The sequence below is a fragment of the Ambystoma mexicanum genome, chromosome 10, assembly GCF_040938575.1.
Source record: "Ambystoma mexicanum isolate Mex_15411 chromosome 10, UKY_AmexF1_1, whole genome shotgun sequence".
Classification (NCBI taxonomy): Eukaryota; Metazoa; Chordata; class Amphibia; order Caudata; family Ambystomatidae; genus Ambystoma; species Ambystoma mexicanum.
In genome coordinates, this window is record NC_090932.1 from 1,284,396,461 (window position 1) to 1,284,414,173 (window position 17,713).

Consider the following 17,713-nt stretch of genomic DNA (forward strand, 5'->3'; position numbering starts at 1 on the left):
TTTGTCACACCGCAGTCATGAGGGCTGTCTGAGCCGCCTCGACCAGCATTCCAGACCCGCCAACCAGCACAGAGACAACGATTCTTGGTCCTGAGCTGCCGTGCCGGACAGCCTGCAGACGTCCGTCCAGCCTTGCTTCCTGAACTAACTGCCGCCTGGTACCAGAAGCTGTCCCCTGCCACTAACTTTGTCCTAAGGGCTACAAAGCGCCCTGGAACCGTCTTGACGCTGTCAAGCACCAAAACATCTTCAGCACCCGTTCCATTGTGGTTCTGCCCCTGATCCTTCTCTGAAGGCCATTAAAGACTGTTACGACCCCTTGCCCCCCTGGTGCTGAAAGCAAGTAACCTTGAACAGTAAGACTGATTACTTTACCAACTACCTTCCTGTCAGTATCCAGAGTGCATCCCTTTCCCTTCATGACATTTTCTGTACTCTGTGTTCCTTTACAGGGTGATAGTAAATGCAGTGTGCTTGAACTGTCTGTTTTAGTAATAATGAAGACAGTCCCCATTTATCTGTGAAAAGTGGAATTTAGAAGCGCGCCCAATTGCATTTTGAAGTTGCGCCCAATAGCCTCTCTGAGAAAAGTTGAATTTAGAAGTGTACCCAATTGCATTTAGAAGTTGCACCCAATAGCCTCTCTGAGAAAGTTGAATTTAAAAGTGTGCCCAATTGCATTTTGAAGTTGCGCCCAATAGCCTCTCTGAGAAAAGTTGAATTTAGAAGTGTGCCCAATTGTAGGTAGATTGGACGAGTGTATAGATTGACCAAATGTGTGGAGCGGATGATTGTGTTGAGGAGCAGACGAGTGTGTGTAGCGGACGAGTGCGTGGAGCGAATGAGAGTACGCATAACGGACGAGTGTACGTGGAGCAGATGAGTGTATGTGGAATGGACGAGTGTATATGGAGTGAATGATTGTATACGGAGCGGATGACTGTGTGGAGCGGATGACTGCGGAGCAGATGAGTGGCAGATGAGTCTGTGGAGCGGATGAACGCATAGAACGAATGAGTGTATGGAGCGAATGGATATATAGAGCGGATGAGTATGCTGAACGGACGAGTATGCTGAACGGACGAGTACGTAGAGCGCATGAATAGTGTATAGAACGGATGAGAAACAAAATGCATAGAACAGACCCGACCGCTCAGAATTGCGTGACATATATAGTATGCCTGGAATGCAAGGAACTTTTGAAAGAGCATACTTCATATCACACCCCACGCTTACTCTCTCCTTACACCACCACTCAACTAGAACACAGAGATACTATGACACCATTCGGTATAACTGTTCTCATATCAATATCTGCCGCTCACTCCCCATCACTCTAAGTAAAGATCGCTGGTTTCACACTCCCCAGCCAGGCGTTTCTCCTCAGGCCTAACGCTGCCACACTCGGCCTGGATAATTCCGACCAGACCGAACACATACTCCTGATCTCTCAACCACCACACCTAACGCTAAGAAGCAGCTACCACATGAATCCGCACCCGCTGCACACATACCTGGTGCGCACACGCACCTTTGGACTCTCTCTAATCTCTCTACTGACCCGAACTTCGGTTCCCAAGGGCGTTCAACCTACCAGCGCCTTCAGACCATACCAATGGTATATAAGGCGCTATACAAATGCAAAATAACATAACATAACATAACATAACATTGGTTAATTACTGTATTTTCGCTGTGTTGCAATTTACCAACAATCCACAACCTTGCGGAGATAAGACTGCCATTCCGTCCACGTTACCAAATTTGGATAAGGAGGTCTTACATTCACTTGTATTCGAATCTGTCGGGTCCCTTCTGGTGTACTAGAGGTGAGGGGTTGATTGATGGTTTAGAAACCGATATGCATTACTGTACCATTCCTGTACCACTGGTGCCCCGGAAGTTGATTAGTCACAAGGGCACCCCCCAACTTGTGCATAGTTCCCTCAAATGCCACAAACTTGCCCCTGCATGCTATCTCTCTCCCACAGTGTACCCAACATCAGTGTACCCCTCCTGCCTCAGACATATCATAGAAGCATGTGCAGCTTCCGCAGCTATGGCCCAATGGCTTGAGGTTGGCAAAAGTAATTGTGCATGCTGAATTTTGAGTCGCCCAAGTAGATGAAATCGTATTTAGCGTAGAAAGCCTGTTGAAATCTATGGATGGTGTTTGGCTAATTCTTTCTTATGAACTGGCTCCATAATGTGTGACACGCGCCAAAGCCATGATAGTTCAGAGGTATACCTCATCATTCTGTAAGGAACGGATAATACCTTGCATGTGATGATGCTGTGAGTGAGGCAAGGACACACATCAGCCTCTGGGGCACATCGCACAAATGATCAACATTATGTATAAATATAGTCCAAACCTTAACACTGTGTATGAACACATTTTGGGGGGAGTGCAGGGTAGTGTATTGTGGGCTGGAAAATGGCCTGACAGTTTTCAGGTGTAAGCCAGCCACATGGCAATGGCAATATGTTTTCAGGAACTTTTGGGAACTGACCTAAATACCCATACCAGCAACAATCAGATAGGGCTGAGTTCTGATACTTACTCCGGGCACCACTACCAAATAGGTAACATACAACTTGCGCAGGCAGAGAACCAGCTTCGTATTAGAGTCGGAGGCCCCCCAAGATCCAGGGAGAGATGAGAGCATCCTTCCTTCAGCTTGTTCCCCTTTTCTGTGTGTGCAGCCCAACCTTTCCTGATCCCCTTCTATTGCAATCTTCTACTTTCGGCCAGCATTCTCTCCCTCTTACATCAATTCTTTTTTTAATTCCATTCTGTAATCCTTTTGTTTTTTTGTTCAATCCCCTACTTTCTTTGGAACTTTTACCCTCTTAACTTTACTGTTTTTTTCTCACCCTACACTTTATTTTATTTTTTACATGTGTAAAGCGCACTACTGCCCAGAGGCATCGAGGCGCTGTTGCATATGATTGCCTTTGGTACAATTTAAGAAGGCTTGGTTCATGGTTATGGTTGTTACACAGTGGTTACTTGATTCGCTCTCTTCCTCAATTGCCTTATGTTTTCCATGCAATGTTCACTTTTTCGGTTTGCCCCCTATATTCTTTCATTCTGGCATCCTTGTACATTTTCTTTCTGCATTTTCTCCTTTCATGCCTGTGTTCATGTTCTTTGCCCTTTTCCACGCACTAAGCCCATCCTTGATCTTTCTCCCCCTCTTTGTCTCACTAAGCCCGTCAACTCAACTTCCCTTTCACAGCACCCTGCCTTTCTCTTTAGTTTTACTTAGATTAATCTTTTGTCAGGCGTTTAAGTCCCACTCAGCCCTGGCAATCCCCTCCCTGTGGAGGTCTAATGATCCCAACTGGTCTACGGCTGGCAGTGCCCTGGGAAAGTTGGGCCATTTAGGAGGGAAAAGCAGGCTTCTGTCTTTTGTCCGTGGTCAGTGCGCTGCTGACATGGGCGTTGATCTGATGGAACAGTCAGTCCCTCGCTACCTGTCCCTGATTCAGGGAGACCAATACACGCCTGGACCTGCTATACCGTCCCCTCACTCTGAGCCCCGGGCGCTGCCCACTTTGCCCGCCCATAGAAATGTGTCTGCTTCTGGGTCTCGTCTCACTGTAGCTAAGGAGATCAGTGTGTCTGCTGCAAGGGACAGGATTCCAGCCTAAGTCACCATTTCACAGCACTTCGGGTTTTCTGAGATAAAGTCGCCTTGGGGGGGAGGGAGGAGTGGGCGCGCCGCAGGGGGCTCGGGGGTGGCGTAAATCTAGGCCTTTCCTGCTCTGAGCAGAGCTGGCGGGGCCTGGGTTTTGTGGGATGGAGGGGTATTCCCTCGCTCGCTCATTTCGGCTGAAATATACCCCTACAAAGTAGCTTGACTGTGGGTGTGTTTAATTTGAAATGGGCCTAGTTGATAATGGAGAGTTGCCCTCCAGGTTATGGCACCCTTCCCATACAAAGTCTTATTTTGCCTCCTGTATGTGCTCACCCCCCACGCAAGCACCCTCTCTCGTGTCTTCTGTTGAGGGTTTTTATAAGAACAGGGCGGTTACTCCTATGAGGGTGTCGCAGTGGAAAAGGGATGCTATTGACTCGCGGACGGCGGCGTAAGGGTCTTTCAATTCTTTCAGTTGAAAGGGGCAACGAGCCTCAGGGGGCCCCCAGCAACTGCCCCCCTGTTGCCAGTTAGAACACAGCAATATTTTCCTAACAGCTTAAAAGCTGTGTTTGCTGGAGCCATTCCCCCATCACTTCCTCCTGGTGTACAGAAGTGTTATCATCTCATTGCCTTTTAACACCCGTTCCTACACAGCAGCCACTTGCAGACAAAGAAGGATTGATAGCTTTTCATTGGGCATTTAGTGTTTCAGCTCCCTGCTGGCTGGCTAGCTCGTGAAAATCTGCAACTATAAACAACCAGCTGCCTTTGTATCCATAATAATGTATGCACCTCATGGGTGCCTAAGGCTGCTTTCTGCTAAGCAAGGGGGAGGACACACAATCAGGTTGAAATGGGACCCTACACATCTTCAGCAGGGCCTGTGTTGACTGATTCTGTAATCTTACCTGCTAGACTGGACTTTTTTAGCTTTGTTCTGGACCAACTGAATACAATATGTTTAAAAAATAGGAAATGCTGTGGGTGCACAACGACACCATTTGAGTTTTAATTAATTGCTTTGTTGGGTTCTAGGTCAAAGTTTCGAAAACAAAAGGCTCAAATGCCTTTTTTTCGACAGTAAATGGACCGAAAAAAAGGATAGAATTTTTTTTAAATGATTTTATAAAATCTCATTGCTCCCCTACTGATGTAGGTTGCAGACTCACTCCTTGGGATCTTCACCCCTGATCACTGCCAGCACCCTCAGCTGAGAGGCCAAAGTGCAGCTCTCCCATACAGGGAATGGATCGTCCATCTGGATAACTTGGAGCTCCCCTCCAAGCCAGTGCAGCTATCAGCTCAGACTCTGGCCAAGACGGGTTCTGTCCTGTCCATAGGTTGGCAACCTCAGGGACCACTCGGGGCAACACAGCCCTCCAGGTGGTCTTTGGATGGGAACCCCTAACCTTGTGACATGTTCCTTGCATGCCTCTTACAGCAGAGGGGCATCACCTCCATACAGGCTCTCTTCTACCTGCAGACACAGGGCTTCAGGAGTGGTACATTCAGTTTGTACCTGGTCGAAATCTGCCTGGGCAAGTCATTCATCTAACTGCAACTCGGTCAGTGCAGGCATGCTTTCCAGTATAAAAGCTGGTCCCTCTTTTGACATCTCAGAGTCCTGTCCTGCACTGGTCTCTCAGCTGCAGGCAGAACCTGTGCTCAAGCCCTTGCCCCTCCCTTAGTTTGTAGCCTCGGATCCCGTGTTACGGTCTTTTCCCTCAGACTTTGTTCGAGCAGTGACTTGTAACCAAGTCATCACAGCCGATTGCCCCAATGGCTAGAAGGTCAGTGCCATGAAATGTGTTCTATTGAAGATTCCCAAGGGCCCGAACAGCGCGACCATCGGAGTCCTCAGCAGCGTTGCCTGACACTTCACCCATTCAGTAGCTTGTCTTTCTACGTCATCATCTTACCATGGCCTCTTCCCCTAACTCCTCCAAAATGCTTGTCTAGGGCCTATACTACCAATGGATCTTTGAGGCACACTACAGTGTCTTTGGCTCCAAAAAGAGGGGACACCCATTCATATACACATAATGGGAACCAACAGGTGCCAGGGATCACCATTCAGGATTTCTCTGGCAGGACACTTGCCTACACACGGACATGGATCCCATTGAAGAAGCCATAGAGCATGGACATGCTATGGGCTGGCCATGACCATGACCTTATATAGCTGAACCCGGATCCACAATCAGTCCTTCCTAGAATGAGATGATGAATGACTTCTTGGGACACCAGGGGTTTTGGCATGTTGACCAATAGGCATCATTCTGGGTGCATCCATTGGTGTAGTGTAATGCTGAAGCATATGACCCAGTGCAACCACCAGGGGCATCATGTTCTTCATGGCGTCCCAAAGGTGTCGGGCACCAGTATCATCATAGCAGTGGTGTGTTCTAGTACCTTGAAACATCTCATGTGCTAGATGGAATTACCAATAGTGATTTTGGACACACATAACTGGACAGACTCACAGAGTATGGCAAAGTACTACTTTATTATTATCATAAAAATAAAGTAGGGTAATCTGGCGAATAACAGGTAGTAAATAATACATGCACTCACACCCAAATGTGATCATAAAAAGGTGTTAGACCTCGATATGCATCATATATGACATCCCACGTGGCAAACTGTGAAACCTACTAAAGGGAGGGATTGGTTAAGGGAACATATGTACCTATACTATTAATAAGTATTAATAACTACATTGGCTGCCCCTTATCTGGTGGGCACACTTTGACCCACCTCTAAATACATATAACACTGATTATAACAGAAAATGGCAATGGGTTGGTCTTTGCAACATTGTACAGCATGTTGCTACATAGACCCTCTGATTGGTTGGCATGCTTTCCCAATCTTGGACTTTCGGCTCGTTAGCAGCACGTAAGCAAAACAAAACTCAGATGCCGAGAGTAACTTCAGACTACTCCCCACTTTCCCAATTAGTCCATCATCACTCATTGGTCAGGGCCCAAGCCAAGGCTGTTCTGTTGTGGTTGACCTCAAAGCCTGCTCTCTGTTCTGGGACATTCAAAGAGGCGGTGTGGGCACACCATTATCTTGGTTCGGGCTTAATGAATAGCCCTTGTTTTGGACTTCTGAATCATGTGCGAGCAGACCACAAATGTGTCCATCTCAACCTTCTATTTACTGCCATTTGATTCAATTGAGCTGGGTGTCATTACCTTTCTTGGCCTCTGGACACTTGCTCACTCTATCTTGCATAGGTTTTCTGCATCATTAATTGTCCCATACTTGCCTCTTGCAGATGTTTTGTTCTTTGCTTACTCGAAGAAAAATATGTCTTACACACATGGCTTATCCTTTTTACTCCACTTGTGCCTTGCAATTATTCCTTGATATAGCATCCTTGATAACAGGCCAATAGACTCCTCTTTATTCCTCACACAAAGCTATTTTTCCAGCGTCTCCTGACTCTGGAGCCCCGGTCTTTCTCCGAGGTAGCTTGATTGGTTCCAATACGGGTCTGCTGTCCATCTTTCCATTATGGCCGCTCTAGCCACATTAACTTTTCTTCCGCAGCAAGCTTTCATATGTCTCATCCACCTTGCATTTCTGCATATATACACTTATTAGTCAGCAGGTTACTTTATCTTCTTTGCATATATGATTTCTTCATACTCAATTACATGTTTCTCTTGTTACTTCAGTTACATCTTTGTTTTAAATTATTTGTACAACGTTTCAATGAGTCTCAGTATCTTTCCTCTATGCTCTTGTCAGATTTCACTTATAGCTCTATGATGTTCAATGGTGTGTTGAGATGTCCTTTCACCCTCTCAGTATGAGAGTATATTCGATACGATTGTCTGAGTGCACATAGTCTCTTATACACTCAATGCAGTATTGGGAGGATACCCGGTGTCCCACGCATGGCTCTTCTCCTGCTGTTCCAGTATGATGGAGGTGAGGGGATGGGAGCTAGGAATGACACGTCCACCTTCTTGTCTACATTGTTGTGCATCAGGACCTGCCTGGTGCCTCTTGATGTAAGAACCAATGTGGCTCACCCGCATCACTATAACAATGTTATTTATTTGGACCAGATTTTCAAACCTGGGCATTTTGACCGGTTTGGGAGCATGGGTCAAAGGAACTGTTATGTCAATGACCGTGTTGGCAGGATTTTGGACCTGACATGATTCTTGGGTCTTAGAGATGTTATGGGCATTCCAACCGTAATTGAAAGAGGAAGCATTGGTTTCCTACTCCAATTTGATTCTACCTATTTGCAATGCATAACAGTGGGATGGGCTGGATTTTAAGACTCCAAATAACTACCTATCATGATTGCAAACTATATACACATGAATGTAGTGGCATTGCACTGAATACAAAATTGATCTGCAAACTAACATTACATGCAGTGCTTCATGCCAGATCCAGCGCACTTTTAAGAGCTACAATAATGGCCATTCAAACCCAAGGGTGTGAGCACAAAAAGGTGCCATCTTTGAAATTCATATGAGACCAAAGATTCTGGAAATAGTGTAGTATTTGACAAAGTGAGGAAAGGGACACAGACCTGTTTCTTGAGGAGTGGATGAAGCCAACCTCTTAATTTGAAGCACACTGATTGGTGTAATATGCTCTTGCTATGGCGCTTGCATTCTTCTAGACACAGTGAGGTTCATTGTATGCATTGCAGGCAAAGGGGGGATAATACTGTGTTAGAGGTTGCACAGTGACCGCTCCAGTGAGTTGGGGAAGGGATGATCCAAGCGGGATCTAGGACAGACCCTGCCAAAGGCACCCACCGGACAAAGCGTCCCCCACAATGCCTTGCATTGGCTTTACTCTTGCTTTCCATGTTCATTCAAACACACTGTGATTTGCAATTTGGACAAAGCACAGAAGGCTTGTTTAAAAAAAACGATACATGGAACTGTTAGAAATGTCACCCTGAAAACATAGAACATACAAAGGCCTTGTTTACTCCTGCATGGCTATTCCTTACACGTGGTAATTTAGCAGGCATATGATGGTATTATTGGGGCATATGTGGTTGCACTTGGCACGGGGTAGCAAAACATGCACTTGTGAAGCTGCCTTTGTATGGTGGCTACACCAGAAATATGCTGCCACTGTTGAGGAATGTGGGTATGCACTTGACGTAGGATAGCCCCAGCTGCAGATGTGAGGGTATAACTCGCATATAGAGAGCATGCCAAGCATATGATGTCCCTATTGGGGCATTTGAGGCTGCAGATGAGAGGCTGGTTGCCCTTAAAAGGTTATAGCATATATGTGTGGATGTAGCAGTAATATGATGCAATTATTGGGGAATTTGAGATTGGACAGCCATATCTTGCATTTAGCTTAATTGTGTAAAGTAGCCATACATGCGTTCAGCCTAATTGTTTAAGGTATCCATACCTGCTTTCAGCCCACTTGTATTAGTCAATCTTATCTTGCATTTATTGAAATTGTGCAAGGTAGCCATATCTTGCAATTAGCCTAATTGTTTAAGGTAGCCATATTTTGCATCTTGCCTAATTGTGTAAGGTAGCGATACATTGCTTTTAGCCTAATTGTGTACGGTAGGCATACCTTGCTTTTAGCCCATTTGTGTTAGTCAGCCATATCTTGCATTTAGCCTAATTGTGTAAGGTAGCCATCCCTTGCTGTTAGCCCTTTTGTGTAAGTCAACCATATCTTGCATTAAGCACCATTGTGTAAGGTAGTCATGTCTTGGCTTTAGCCCAATTGTGCAAGGTACATAGATGGAACCCAGGATCTTGCCGTTGTTTATACAGCTAATCCATTTTCTCCTCCCGCACACCGCACCTTTGTAACTTAGTGGAAGACACAGGCTCATTCCACACACCCAGCACTCACATATAACACAAACACTATTGCACAACACTTCTGCCGTAAGAATGAAGCTACCTTTAACGACAAAAATTCCAATCGAATAGTAGCACCCACATAATTCTCTGTCTCCTTAAATATGATCCACCCCTGTTAAGTTCATAGTATACCTCCACTGTGCCCATCCACACAACATTCAGACATGGGTGACTAGCAGGGTCTTGGCCACCCCCACATAACTTTAATGGCTGAAATGCACACATGTATAATAGCACCTCACAATTTTCCCAAATGTGGACACCAGTCCCTCCGAAGGGGTGCAGCCAACAGCGCGTTGGGAGCATAATTATGGTGAATGGGACCATATTTATGGTGAAAGGCACTATACAAATAGCAAAATTAATTAATATGATTGCATCACCTGCTAAACTACACCACACACATGGTGATGTACCAGGCATATGATTGTATTATTGGTCTATATGAGGTTCATATGGAGTATGATGGTAACAGAGGCACAACTGGCACTATGGTTACCTTATGGGAACTATGCCAGTGATATTATGGCATTTTTGGGACATTTCATAGTGGACGTTCTTGGCCTAATGCTCACAACGCTCATCCTTCTACATGCTACTGTTGTGTGCCTTTCTACCTCTCCTTTGTGTTCACTGCCTCCCAACTTGCCCCTCCCACTCACATCATCCTAATTTTCCAGCTGCCATGCCCCTTTAACTCCCTCTCCTCTGATTTGTACCTCATGACAGTCTCCATTCACACAGGAGTTCCAGGACTGCACATGGGGGATTTCAACCTCGAAATAACCTCATCCACCCCCCAAATAGAACTTGACTCCCTACTCTCTGAGCACTCCCTTACCTGACTTCACAAACTACCCACTCCTTCCTTGGGAAATTCTCTTATCCTTGTCTTCCTCCCCTACTCTCTTTCCTCTTTTAATCTCTCAGTTGATCCCTATCCCATGGCCATGCTATCCTCCACAGTAATATTGCTGTTCCCCCTAATCCTTCCCCTCCCGCCTCTCACTCCCCAACCTACAAGTGAACATTCAAACCCGGCTCCTTAACCCCATAGCAAGCCTAGGTCAGGACCTCCCTTCTCTTCCTTGCTCTTCTGCAGGATTCAACTATCACAAGGGCCTTCTCCGACTTCAACCTAGTTCTCCGTTCCCCACTCATTACCCATTCTGTGGTCTGCCAAATCATCCTGCGCCCACATCAGTCCCCTTACCTGCTCCCACCTCTCCTCCCCCTTCAATTTCTTCCTTTCTCTTGTGATCTACCCTGCCTTTTCCAAGGTAGGAAACATTCTACCAATGCTTAAGAAGCATTGGCTGACTTCAGTATTTTCGTAACAAATCAGCATGTATCTCTATTTATTCATTACTCTAAAATCCTTAGACAACTTGTCTTTGATAGAGCCGCCATCTCATAGACTTTGATGGCCTCCATGAACCTCTGCAATCTGGATACCACAGGCACGACTCTATTGAACAGCCCTCACCCATGGCTGGAACTTTCTGACCTATGCACATCATTGTAAACTGTCCTTTATCCTAATCCTCCTGGATTTCTCTGTTGCCTTTGAGATGGTTGACCAGGCATCTCTTCTCTTGACTCTTGCCAACCTTGCACTCTAGGACAACTCTCTAGACAAGGTTACCTCCTAACCCTCTCACCGGTCCTTCTCGATTTCAGAGAACATGACTACCTCTGTCCCTATCTTCCTTCTTATTCGTGTGCCCTAGTGCTCCATCCACGGCCCTTTATATTTAACCTGTTACACCTCCTCCCTCAATCAAATGAATGCATTCTTTGGATTCTCATGCTACCTCCTTAAGGGCAACATGCAAATCTTCTCCTCCTTCCCTACTTTCAATCCCACTGCTTGCATTTCTGCCAGCCTCTCTGAACTCAGCCATTGGATGGCACTTCATTGACTTATGCTTAACACCTCCAAAATTGAAGGGACCTACGTTCCTGTATCCAGAGGCGTTGCTAGGGGGGAGCTAAGGGGGCTATAGCCCGGGTCTTTTGGTTGTAGCCCTGGATAGAAGTTGAGGGGCTACAACCAAAAGGCTAGCTAGCCCCGAGAGCTGCCAGTCCCGACATTAGCATAGCCCCAGACCTAGCAACACCCCTGCCTGCATCAAATGCCTCCCACACTTTCCTTCATCCATCACTTTCTCACCCGACATCCACCTCCAGAAAGCATGCAACCTCGAGGACCTTTTTGACAGTGGTCTAAAGCTTCATCACTTTTTCACAATCACCTCTATTGGGGTCATGCTACCTCCTTAAGGGCAACATGCAAATCTTCTCCTCCTTCCCTACTTTCAATCCCACTGCTTGCATTTCTGCCAGCCTCTCTGAACTCAGCCATTGGATGGCACTTCATTGACTTATGCTTAACACCTCCAAAATTGAAGGGACCTACGTTCCTGTATCCAGAGGCGTTGCTAGGGGGGAGCTAAGGGGGCTATAGCCCGGGTCTTTTGGTTGTAGCCCTGGATAGAAGTTGAGGGGCTACAACCAAAAGGCTAGCTAGCCCCGAGTCCTGCCAGTCCCGACATTAGCATAGCCCCAGACCTAGCAACACCCCTGCCTGCATCAAATGCCTCCCACACTTTCCTTCATCCATCACTTTCTCACCCGACATCCACCTCCAGAAAGCATGCAACCTCGAGGACCTTTTTGACAGTGGTCTAAAGCTTCATCACTTTTTCACAATCACCTCTATTGGGGTCAGGATTAATCTTCTTAATATAAGAAGAATCAGGCCTTCTCACTTACAACTCTGCCAAAACCATTGTACTGACCCTCGTACTTAGTAATCTTGACTATTGTGATAGTCTCCTCCTGGGGTTTCCCCTCTACTCATTCTCTCCCCTTGGCAAAGTTTGAAACTTGGCCTCTGACACCCTGCTTTATCTTCCCTGCTCCTCTCCCACCTCCAGCAGAGCCTCCATGCCAGTTGGCTTTCCATGAAAAAAGTCCCTCTTCAAATACCTACTGCTCTTCTATGCATGATCTGTTTCCACCAAGCTACCTAGCACTATCTCCCATTACTCTCCTCTATGCGTTCTCCACTACACGGCCCCCAGTCTCTCAGTTTCCCACCACCCTGCACTTTGTCTTGTGTTTGTTCCTGCACTCTCCTTCCCCCGCACCACTTGAATTACCTGCATCTAAGCATCCACTGGTTGAAATCTGTGCGAGAACTGGATATCCTTCACATGAAAGGGGGGCCCTCTACTTATTCTGACATTACTCCCCTGAGCTGATTGCCTGCTACCTAACAGCACTGTTAATACTGCCCTATAAATACCCATCCCCTCGTTCTATTATCTGTCAATCACGGTTTCCATACCATGGTCCTCACACCATGCACTGGTCAATTGCTTACCACCTGTCTCTCTTATTTACGGCACCTGATGAAGGACGGCCCTGATGACTGTTCTTTGCTTATTTGTCAGCGTTTCTGGTCGAAACACCTTGCTACCTCAATAAATACAACTAAATAAATAAATAAGTACTTGGCATATGACAGCCAAAACCAGAGAATGAATGCGCAGAGCCGAGCGAAGAGCCGACCCTTTGGAGTCTGGATTGGCTCTAAGGGCCAAACACAAGCCAAATTGTTAAAAGAGTGGACATGTAAATCTTGGAAAGGAATGTTTTGCGTGCAGTGCAAGCTTTCGCCACAGAACCAGTAGACTAGCCTGCAACACAAAAAACACATCTGGTGCCCCACCTCACAGTCCACCCCCTCAGCGCCCTCCAAGGCCTCGTTGGAATTCATTTTTATCTTGGAACAGGCTGTTGCTATCGAATATTGCCAAATGGTCTCCAATGCTGTTAGTATGTCACCTGTAGAACTGCCCTTGCATTTTAATCTGGCCAATTTCAGTGCCATGTGTAGAAGCCCACACGCTCCAAATTGATCCATTAAAATAATGTCCAACTGAGCAAGTGGAATCTCCGAGGACACATACAAATCCTCCTCCATGGACAAAGTCCACAGGTGTGTGTGCCCAGACCTTCCAGGGGCTGGAAATCATGCACTCCGGAGTCAAATGGCAGTGCACCTTCATCATAGAGGGAGTTCAAAGGTGTGGGACTATCATACAAACTGAATGGCACCGTGCATGCACAAAACCCCACTAAGAATAACATGCCATGCAATGTTTCTGACAAATGTAATGTAAGTAGGATGCCCCCACTAGAGCGAAGGCTCGCTCCCAGGGCCGGCTGGACATGTTTTATGGCTCGTGAGGGACTATTTCAACAAGGTGTTTGGAGGTCCCTTTCCTAGAATGGGGAAAACAGTTACACCTTGGGTGATTATAGAGCCAGGTTGTAAATAGCCACAGAATATCATGGGGCGGGAAGACTGCGGGAAGCTGAAGCAATAAATGTCCCATGAAAAGCTATGAGCAGTCTTTCTGAGCAAGGGGCCACTGCAGATGACCGAGAGAGGTGATGGCCCGAGGGAGCCGGAAAAAGCAGCCTCTAATGTGCACGAAGCAAGCGCACATTTAAAGTCCTGAATGAAAAGAGTATGGGGGTCATTCTGAGTTGGGCGGTAAGGGTTAACGGGCACCGATAAGGATGCCGGTAAACCCTTACCACCCAATTCCGAGGTCCCTTAGCAGGAACCGCAAAGGACATGTGGTCAGACTACGCTATTTGCGGGCCCGTAATTAGCGCCTTCCCCATTCCTATGGGGGCTCAAATGGGAATGGGGAATGGTTTACTGAATGGGGACTTACCGGGTCGACCAGGGTCAGAATGACCCGGTAAGTCCCCATTCAGCCAGACTGGACCCGGACCCGGTATTGGAGGCAGTCATGGTGCTAATAGCACTATGGCTGCCTCCAATCTCGGAAGGACCCCCTATCATAAGACTGCCGACTGCTACCATGGGGGCAGCTACTGGGGACCCTCCTGAGTCTCAGGCCCCATTTATAACTGAAAAGGTGGAAGGCCCTCAAGCCGTCCCTGCTCATTCCCTGTCCTCATAAAAAAGTGGACACTTTATCTCAACACACTGTGCTATCGGTCCACCAAAAGAGGCTACCTTACACAATGATGTCATTGAAAGTCTATTCCCTTGGCAAATACGTATTTGTACGGTGTACTTTCTTCAACTGAAAAAGACAAATTGAATGAAATTTGCATATTTCACTTTAGGATTTGTTACTTGCTGTGATGCCACTTTCCATTGCCTGCGCCAGAGTCCCCCACTTTTTGGTTTTGGCACAATTTTGTGTGGCTTGAGCCACAAAATTGCTGAAACCATTGTTGCAGAAAAGAAAGGGAATGGGGGTTCTTAACTGAGAATACCGGGTTGGTATAACAACTGGCAATGCCATGCATGAAAATGTCAAATCACTAAAATCTCTTTTTTTCTCCAAACTCCTCCACTATACTAGCCAATGAGACGTTCCCTAACAATATTTGCTCCAATCAGCACCTTTGTAAGAAACAAGTCAGGTACCAGGCTTTCCATTTCCCAGCTGTGCAGTGATTTCATATTGGACTCTTTTGGGCTATGTTTGCAAACAATTGGGCAATTTGTGGGCTACTTTTGGCAGCAGATCTCTGTTTTGTCCTCCTGAGGCTGCCTTTCTACACCTACCCACACGGCCCAACGCGCACACTCTCTAGCCCCCGCCCCCTCTACTCCCACACACCCCAACCAAATTACGTTCTGCCTGGGTCTTCTTTGGGCTATTTTGGCTTACATTTGACAAGTCCTCTCGAGGCTGCTTTGTTGTTCATGTTTTCTGCCCCTAACCAACTACCATCACTCATCCACCCCACCTCCACTCTCTCTAACCCAAGCCACTCACCCACCTCTACCTCGACCCTCCACCCTACCCACTCACTGTCTAGCCATATGTGCCCAATCCCCACACTCTACCCTCACCCACCCAATCCCTGCTCTGTCCACCTCCCCCACCCTAATCCCACCTTGTCTAGCGCCACCCACCATACCCCTACCGTCTCTACCCTCACCTTCACTACCCCCTACCCACCCTGACACCACTCTCACTACCCCACCCACCCTACTTGCAGTCTCTCTACCACAGCCACCCACCCTACCCCGGTCTCTCTGTACACCACCCATAAATCTTACTTGCACTCTACCCCCACCATACCCTCTCTACCTCCACCCACCTTACTCCCACTCTCTACCCTCAATCCACACTACCCCGACTCTCTCTACCACCGCTCACCCTACCCCCACCCACTCTCTGTATCCCCACCCACCCAACCCTCAATCTCTCTACCCTCACCAACCCATCTCACCCCAATCTCTCCATCCCGACCACCCACCCTACCGCCACTCCCTCTGCCCCATCCACCCTTCCCCCGTGCTCTCTACCCCCACTGTCTCTACCCCCACTGTCTACATCCACCCACTCAACTGCCCCCACTCTCTCTACCCCCACACACCAATGCTACTCTCACTCTCTCTGCCCCACCCACCTCTCTCTATCTCACTTAACCACCGTACCCCCACTCTATACCCCCACCCACCCAAATCTCTACAACACACCTCACCCTCACTCTCTACCCCCTCTCTTCCTCTCACGCTCTCGCTTTGTTACCCTCTCACTCTCAACCTTTCTTGCTCATATATCCTCTTGCTCATCATCAAAGGCACCTTCTCTCCATTGTTTCCTCCCTTGCTCGATTCTCCTTCCTTCTCATTCTCTTGCACACCCACTCCCCTCATCCCATCCTTCTTTTCGCTCTCCTCCTCCCGGTGCCTATAATGCAAAGAACAGTAGTAAACGCCAAAACGACTGGCTTTTCCAATTATTATTATTTAGGGCATGAGCCCTGATCCTTGGCACTGTTTCCTTTGGGTCTTTGTTCCCTGACTCTGAGCCCTGATCCTTGGCACTGTTTCCTTTGGGTCTTTGTTCCCTGCCTCTGAGCCCTGATCCTTGCCACTGTTTCCTTGGGTCTTTGTTCCCTGCCTCTGTGCCCTGATCCTTGCCACTGTTTCCTTTGGGTCTTTGATCCCTGCCTCTGTGCCCTGATCCTTGCCACTGTTTCCTTTGGGTCTTCGTTCCCTACCTCTGAGCCCTGCTGCTTGGTGCTATTTCCTTTGGGTCTTTGTTCCCTGCCTCTAAGCCCTGATCCTTGGCACTGTTTGCTTTGGGTCTTTGTTCCCTGCCTCTGAGCCCTGATTCTTGGCACTGTTTCCTTTGGGTATTTGTTCCCTGCCTCTGAGCCCTGATCCTTGGCGCTGTTTCCTTTGGGTCTTTGTTCCCTGCCTCTAAGCCCTGATCCTTGCCACTGTTTCCTGATCCTTGGCACTGTTTCCTTTGGGTATTTGTTCCCTGCCTCTGAGCCCTGATCCTTGGCGCTGTCTGCTTTGGGTCTTTGTTCCCTGCCTCTGAGCCCTGATCCTGGCAACGGTTTCCTTTGGGTCTTTGTTCCCTGCCTCTGAGCCCTGATCCTTGCCACTGTTTCCTTTGGGTCTTTGTTCCATGCCTATGAGTCATGATCCTTGGCACTGTTTCCTTTGAGTCTTGGTTCCCTGCCTCTGAGCCCTGATCCTCGGCACTGTGTCCTTTGGGTCTTTGTTCCCTGCCCCTGAGCCCTGATCCTTGCCACTGTTTCCTTGCTTTTCTTTGATCCCTGCCTCTGAGCCCTGTTCATTGGCACTGTTTCCTTTGGGTCTTGGTTCCCTGCCTCTGAGCCCTGCTCCTTGGCACTGTTTCCTTTGGGTCTTTGTTCCCTGCCTCTGAGCCCTGATCCTTGGCACTGTTTCCTGATCCTAGGCACTGTTTCCTTTGGGTCTTTGCTCCCTGCCTCCGAGCCCTGATCCTTGGCACTGTTTGCGTTGGGTCTTTGTTCCCTGCCTCTGAGCCCTGATCCTTGGTAGTGTTTGCTTTGGGTCTTTGTTCCCTGCCTCTGAGCCCTGATTCTTGGCACTGTTTCCTTTGAGTCTATGTTCCCTGCCTCTGAGCCCTGATCCTTGCCACTGTTTCCTTTTCTTTCTTTGATCCCTGCCTCTGAGCCCTGATCCTTGGCACTCTTTCCTTTGGGTCTTTGTTCTCTGCCTCTGAGCCCTGCTCCTTGCCGCTGTTTCCTTTGGGTCTTTGTTCCCTGCCTCTGAGCCCTGATCCTTGGCACTGTTTCCTGATCCTTGGCACGATTTCTTTTGGGTCTTTGTTC